This window comes from Pollicipes pollicipes, unplaced genomic scaffold, assembly GCF_011947565.3.
Source record: "Pollicipes pollicipes isolate AB1234 unplaced genomic scaffold, Ppol_2.1 Scaffold_6686;HRSCAF=7923_pilon_pilon_pilon, whole genome shotgun sequence".
Taxonomy (NCBI): domain Eukaryota; kingdom Metazoa; phylum Arthropoda; class Thecostraca; order Pollicipedomorpha; family Pollicipedidae; genus Pollicipes; species Pollicipes pollicipes.
In genome coordinates, this window is record NW_023596921.1 from 8,754,765 (window position 1) to 8,762,036 (window position 7,272).

The window sequence follows — 7,272 nt, forward strand, 5'->3', positions numbered from 1 at the left end:
GTGGATGTTTCCTTGAGATGTAGAAAAGGATGTGGTCGTGGCTTTCTAGGACGCGCGAAACCAAGGAAACTGGATTGCGTCTGTAGACGTTATTCCGAAAAAGTGGGAAGGCATTTCATTTACTTCAACCGCGCTTGGAACGCACAGTCTGGACTGCCGTCGGCTTTATGCTATTCGCTGTGTTTTCACGATCAGCGCATTATGACCAACATATTTTGTATGCCTTGTCATGGCAATCTGACCGAAGGAGTCAGTTTCAGTAACACTTTTGCCGAGGTTATTGCATGCTAGTTGCATCCTTGATCGATGTTTATCTGTGTGCACCGTTCTTTCGGACTTCGGGGCATACGAAGAGCATGCATCATCACAAATGACAGTGTGACGGAAGGATTGCTAGCAAGAGAATCACCAAATTTGGCCCATTTGATTCCGAGCTGCACAATTTTCGTCGCTTTGTATTTTAACTGCTTTAACTGGAAAAAAAGCCAAAGCAGTCACTGGCAGATGCAATGATTCTCGTGTTTTGAAGTCGACAAACTGAATAAACAGCGAATTAATATCTTGCAAGCAATAAACCGTCGGCGTTATTCACTTTACAAAGGTTCAGTGGAATCTTTCTTAATCGGTAGCGCACACGGGTTTCACCAGAACTTTCTAAGCCGTACAGAGATACCGGCGAAAGTAGGTTGGCTTAATTGACTGGATTGATTAACATACTCAGTGAGCTTGGATCCTGGATTCAATAGGGTTAAAGATTTGTATTAACATAGCTAACACATTTTCACGGTGAGCGGCCAATGTTAATTCGGAGGTGAGTTCTGAAAAATAATACATAACATAGTTCTGGACACCACGGGCGTAGGAACAGGCCGGCGGGGGGGCCATGCCCCCCCCCCCTCCCCCGATTTGAAAAGTGGGGGGCCAGCAATGTGAACTGCCCCCCCCCCCACTTTTCAGATTAAGGTTGCATTTGGCTTACCTTTGCAACACATTAAACACGCATGCCGATTTACGTAGTTCACCAGCCCTTAAGACGTGTCGTCTTCTTCGTTTGCTCACTGGCCATCGCTCAGTTTTACAGCCACAGGGCCGACGCCCCACGGTCTGGAGACTGCAACGCAGGGCGTCGAGGCTGTTGCTGCCGACTTACGAACGCGCATGTTCAAGGCCATATTACGCAGCTTTCTGATCAGTAATCAGCTCTGACAGGATCTTGAGCAGCTTAAGACAAACATGGGTTGGCCATGTTAATACAAATTGGGAACCCCATTTTATTTCTAATCTACGGTCAGGGAGAACTCAATATATATGAAGAACACAGAAAAACACGGAACTGGAGCCTTTGTGACAATTATTGGACTACCTTCGGTGATCAGGGATGTGGTTACGTCAATGAGGGTTCCTGTGCTGATCCGGGGCTAAACGCGCGGGTCAGAAGGCCTCCCGTGTCAGGGATGGGAACAATGTGAGTTTATATATCCTAATGGCCTCCGGATCGACCAAGAGATCCCACCCCGTGTCACCAGGATGATAGCCAGAAGACACTCAGCGAAGGGACGGAATGACCCTTCAGCACTTGACCAGAAACGGTAATGTACCCCTGGTTTTCTAGCCGAGAGGCCCCCTGCTCGAAAGGAAATAAGGGGTCTCATTGTTGAGCAGAGTGGGGTCTCGTATTAATGAAAAGGTGGCTCGAAATTGGCTTAAAAAACGAGCAGGGTCACGTCATGTTTGCTTGAGAAAGTTTTTCAGAATGTATTATTGAAACAAATTACATCAAAAGGCTTGAGCATGCCGGCCCGCAACCTCGAGACCAAGAACAAGGATGATCTGGGCTGCAACTTCCGTAAAACCGAAAAGTTTCGGCCACTGCAAGTGCCACCAGACGGCGGGCGCCGTGTTAATCTGTCTTCTGAATAGATGAATAGCTGCAAAAACACGAAAAAAAGAGATGCTACCTTTACTCGTCCAGTTCAATCACCATAATCCAGCTCCACTCACGGTGCTGTAAGGACCAATCCGTTCTTTTCGTTAGTCTAAAAATTGCACACCCATTTTCGTCCACCGGTGGGCCACGGCTAAGAATTAGCTACTGGGCTAACGCTCAGCGGACTATGGAGGCTGCAACCCCCGGTGTCGAGGTTTTTGTTGCTAAAATTTGCGAGCGAGCATGTTAAAAAAACGCATCACATGAATTGTATCACTAATCGATTCTGACTGAAAGGTGAACATTTTCAAAGATGGCTTGGCCATGTTTATACACATTGTTGACCACTCGATCTGGAATCAAATTTTCATCTTCAAATTTTGATCAAACATATCGATCTACAATCTACATTTGCGATGCCCTCAACGTCTGCAGAATCCAGATAAAAATCTGACAAATCTTCTGAATTCTATCGGCTTAGAAAGAGTCAACCAACCATTATAGATTAAGAGCGCCGGTGGTTTATTCCATGCAGTAGATCAACGTCTGATTTCTGCAGTTTGTTGACCTCAAAATACAAGCAGAATTGAGCTCACGGTAGCTCCTGGTTTCTGTCTTGGTCACAAGGTAAAAATAACAATAAAACGAAGAAAACCGTGTCACTTGTTAACAAGTAAGCTATAACCGGGGATGTTTGGGGGATCACCACAAGATGGGCTTTTGTCAACCTTGTGCTCCCCCTGGGCAAGGTCCTGACCACGCCTCTGCCTACACACAAAAGCAGATCAAGTCGTATACGTTGCATGATGGGCATTGAAGTGTCCGTTGGGCCAGTTCATACCTAAGCCAGACAGCTTCCCGGATGCTGTTTTTCTGCGATGCTGGGGTGTAAGGGGAGATCATTCGGAAAAAGATGCTGTTGCAGGTGTCCAACACATGTTTCATACACCATGCAGTAGTAACGCTGATCCAAAAGTATGCAACAAAGCAGCCATACGATCAGTTCGCAGTCAGTCATGCGGGAGACATTCGGGCCAGGGCAGTGGCCACCGACGGCGGACAGGAGCAGGGCCCAGATAAGGAACATGTGACAGATGGGTCTCATTATGTGGCTTGGTCCTTAAGATAGAATCTCCAGTCTTTTGGCTTTTGTCACATTATTTCTGGCATTTTCAAGCTCCCGAATTTGTGTCCGCCTAAAATGCTGCTCCAAGTCTCTTGAAAAGCAGCCAGCGAAATGAAGGCGCATGAAAAAAAAAATGTCGGACACTGTGAGCCATCGATCCACTTTAAAAATTATTACCAGCCTATATCCAGGCCGTAGTTTGGCATCTACACGGCGGAGGCATGTGCTTCCTCAATGACCCAAAATACCTGCCCGTGGAAGTCCGCCTCCCCAGGAAAAACAGTTTTAAAATGGTGACGAATAATTTTGGGAAGCTGGATAGCCTTATTTGCCAAGTGACAGATAAGTCGAATAGACAAGACTGTGCACCAGTGAGAATCAGCTCTAGATGCATATCTAGCACAGCAGCCATGACATTTGAATCAAGAGCGATAACAGCCTCCATCGCTACCCTCCCCCCCCCCCTCCCGGTAATCGGGCTTGCTTTCCAGAAAAAGTTGCGGAAGTACACCCTGAGCTTGCCCCCCCCCCCGCCACACGTTTTGAAACGTTCTTACGTGTATGCTGGACACGCATGCTCACAAGTCTTGGAACAAAAACCCTTGCGCCCGGCGTTGCAGTCTCCCTAGGCACGCGGCGTCGGTCCTCTGGGGTATTGTCTCTGTCTCTGTTTAACATATATTCCCCCAGCGACTTTTGGACCTCCATCCGATGCTAGACCCCCTGTCAGGCATTGTGGGCTCCTGACCGACACAGAGCCCCTCAGTGTGTCAGGGACACTTACTAATGTAAAACCCGGTCCCCGGCTTAGTTCCTGTTAAGAAATGGGTCCCAGAGCTTAGACCAACACGGAGCCGATTCGGTGATTCAGATCTGTGGTCTCTGGCGGAATTAGAGGCCCGCAGTGTCCCAGAGGTTTCCCAATCGGTGAAAGAAGCCCCTTGAGGTACATTTAAGGCCCTGGCCTACAGGCCTGCACATCGCCGACTCTGGCTTCGTCTTAGCTTGGGAAGTCGTCGCTCACACCCATACAGCACGGAGCAGTTTGTGCGGCACTGGTGATGCCTGACTGACACAGGGTCTCTAGTAACCTCAGGAGGTCCGATCGGCGCAAAGAGCTCTCTGACTGGCATTTGAGGGCCTATCTCTGCGGATCGGGCCCCCGAACACGACCTCAAACTAGCCTCTCGGACATTTCTGCCCGTCAATCAGGTCGTTGATCATCGGTTTCAAGGACCTAGGCGGGGAAGGGGCACGTGCCTCCTGTGCACCACTCTCCGCCAGCGCCACTGATTGCAGCTGGTGAGACGGGTTCAAGTATCTGATGTTATCCTAGGATCAAAACAACATTGGAGACGTGGCTCAACGTCCAAAAACGAACAATGTTGTTTGGGGATGTGGGGCGAAAAACATCGCGTCTAGTAAACAATGCTCGGGTAAGGTAAGCAGAAAGACATGGGATGCTCCCTCCTTTCCATTCAGTGGCCTTCTGTTTGTCGGGAGCTTTTTACGGCGTGATAATTCTGCAAAGTTTTAGCTTCAGCGGAAACCCAAAGGGAGCGGACGGTGTAGTGCATTATGTGAGTGGTACTCCCATTATGCGGTGTTTGGCCTATGACATTGCAACCAGACATGGCGCAAAGTCGCCGATATGCCCGGTGTTGTTTGCGTACTTGTTTGGGCCGACACCCACTGTTCGGAACGTTGCTTTTCTGTCAGCTCAGGAAAAACAAGATAACATTTTAAGTTAGTAAGTGTCAAAATCTGTTGAATTGATGGCTCTGTCGTCACTGCTCACAAAATTCATCGAAATCTATGAACAAAAAGAATTGTATTTGCACCAAAACGGTGTCCATATCTGAAGCGATAAAAAATAGCTCATGAATATGTATGCTAGACTCTTAGCAGTGGAGTGGGAGCCCTCCGAAACTGGTGGATCGTTTAGCCGTTTATAGACATTTTGGTTATTTCTGTCAACACGCGAAGCGATTCGGTTAATGTTCGAGGGGGTTTAGCCGGCCCCCCTTGTTGCCGCCCCTTGACTACGGCGAGCGCCGGCCGGTCCCCGAGGTGCCGCGCGTACTCGCGAATACCTCCGCTGCGGTCGCTGGGGCCATGACGCCGGCGGCTCAAGGTCGGCGCTGTTTACAGCAGCGGCGCGGCGGGCCGGGCGCGAGGAGGGCCTGGTCGTCCCCTCCCCCTTCCTCGGCGTGCCGCGCGGAGGGCCTGTCGCGCGTCTGCCGGCCCGGAGCAGCTGAGTGAGCCCGTCGGTGTAACTGGAGGCGTCCGATCGTGGCTCCTGTCACTGCAGCCGAGCACTTGAGCACGGACGGCCGTACCACACCCCTGCTGATTGCCAGAGATGACGGTGAGTGGCGACGAGGGCGGCGGACGGCGCTGGCGGCCGTGGCTGGCGCGGCGCGAGCCCCGCGTCCGAGTCGAGCCTCTGCACGGCTGCAGGGCGCTGTTTATTTTGGGCTCGGAGCGGGCCGTGGACGGCGGCCAGCGCGCGCTGCGCCATTGCCGCCGTCTGCGGCATCGCCGCCCGCCCGGTAATCACGTCCCGTCAGATTCCTGGATGCAGGGCTTCGCTGGGACGTCATGGCATCGCCCCGATCTATGTTTACGTGATGACCGGTTTCGGCTTCAAGTTCTGTTCCGCCCGACACCTCGAATCAATGATGCAATGTGTGGGACTACTAATGTCGATGAGTACATTCAAAGGAACTTGAAAACGGCCAATGCAGTGGTGTTTCGTGATGGGCGAAGTTGTAGATCTACGCAGTCTGCTTGCCCAAATCTAGCAAACCATTTTTGGTCCAAAATTGCGATTTGATAGCTGCTCTCTGATAAAGGCTGTTGGAATATCGTTCATAATCCCTTGCTGCGGCTTTTCTAACAGCATTTCCGTGCCGGGCTGTTCGGGCTGCCGCCCCCATTTAATTTTTTACGGAAACGATCTGCGAAACTGAAACGCATGAACACTTTGTGTCTTTCTGTCTGATAAGCGACGCTCTCGGGAAGACCATCAAAACCATGGTAGGTCACAGCATTACTGTTCAGGGAAGCACGTCTTCAATGCCCTTCAAGTTTGACGCGGGAGTCATTTTGCCAGTCATTTCTTACTGCCGGGCACGAAGCGATGAGGTCATGTCCCCAACCCAGAGCTAAGAGGTATACATTATATTTTGAGCGATTTTGCAGAATTCGGTTAAATGCGCTGCACTGTTGAAAAGTGAATTCTCCTGATCACCCTGTAGAAAATACTGGCATTAGGCCTGCATACTCCTGTCTGGCAGTGTGGTCGGCTGATTTGGCCGTGTGGTGCATTGTGCTGATGGCCTAATGTTCTATCATGGTGAACTATTTACAGGCTCATCACTGGATAGTTTGAAACGAAAGCCGTTAAGGTCGAAGAACTAGGGAATCCGTGTTCTTCCTTGTCGCTTATCAGCTACCTTTGTGCCAGTGGATGGCTCTATGTTACAATATTTGTTCACTATATAAGCTTTGGCTTAACAGGGATCCAAAAAAGGTGTGCCAGACTCTTGACGGTGACGCTCGCAATTGCAAATGTGTCCATAATGCCACGTGCAAAGAAAACGAACGTAATTGTTTAAGACGGATTGCTCCCTTTGTTTAGGATTTTTCAGGCTTGGAAATGCGCTGTTTTAAGTCAGAACGTGTCACTCATTCATGGAAGAACAAATTAGACAACTGTTGCGTCGGCTCAGTCTGGGCCCTGCCGCCGTGGGTGCGTAAACCATAAACGTGGGAGGAGAATGGGACAAGTTCAGAGCATGCGAAATTAAACTTTGCAGTCGGCGAGGTTGCATGAAAAGGAACACCGTCTAGAACATCAATGCTGGTGTTGCTTGGGCTTGTGTGCTATGACTTGTGTTTGAAAACCTTTGACACCGATTGTTTTAATTTGTTTGCTTATTGGGCGGATAAATCTTACTTTTGCTATGTCGACTCGCCACATTCGCACCACCAGGTCAAAGAGCAAAAACATTATCATGTTTTTGCTAGACACTGCCAAAAACATGACAATTATTTAGGTATTAATAGCATAATTTTGCTCTTTACATCGTTAAATAAACAGGGACAATTTTAAAGCAGACATGTGACAGCATTAAACCGACAAGTTATGAGAGAAAGACCGAGTAATAAGTGGTACTTTGACATTCGGTTCGTCGTCTCTCCCCGGCTGATGTTT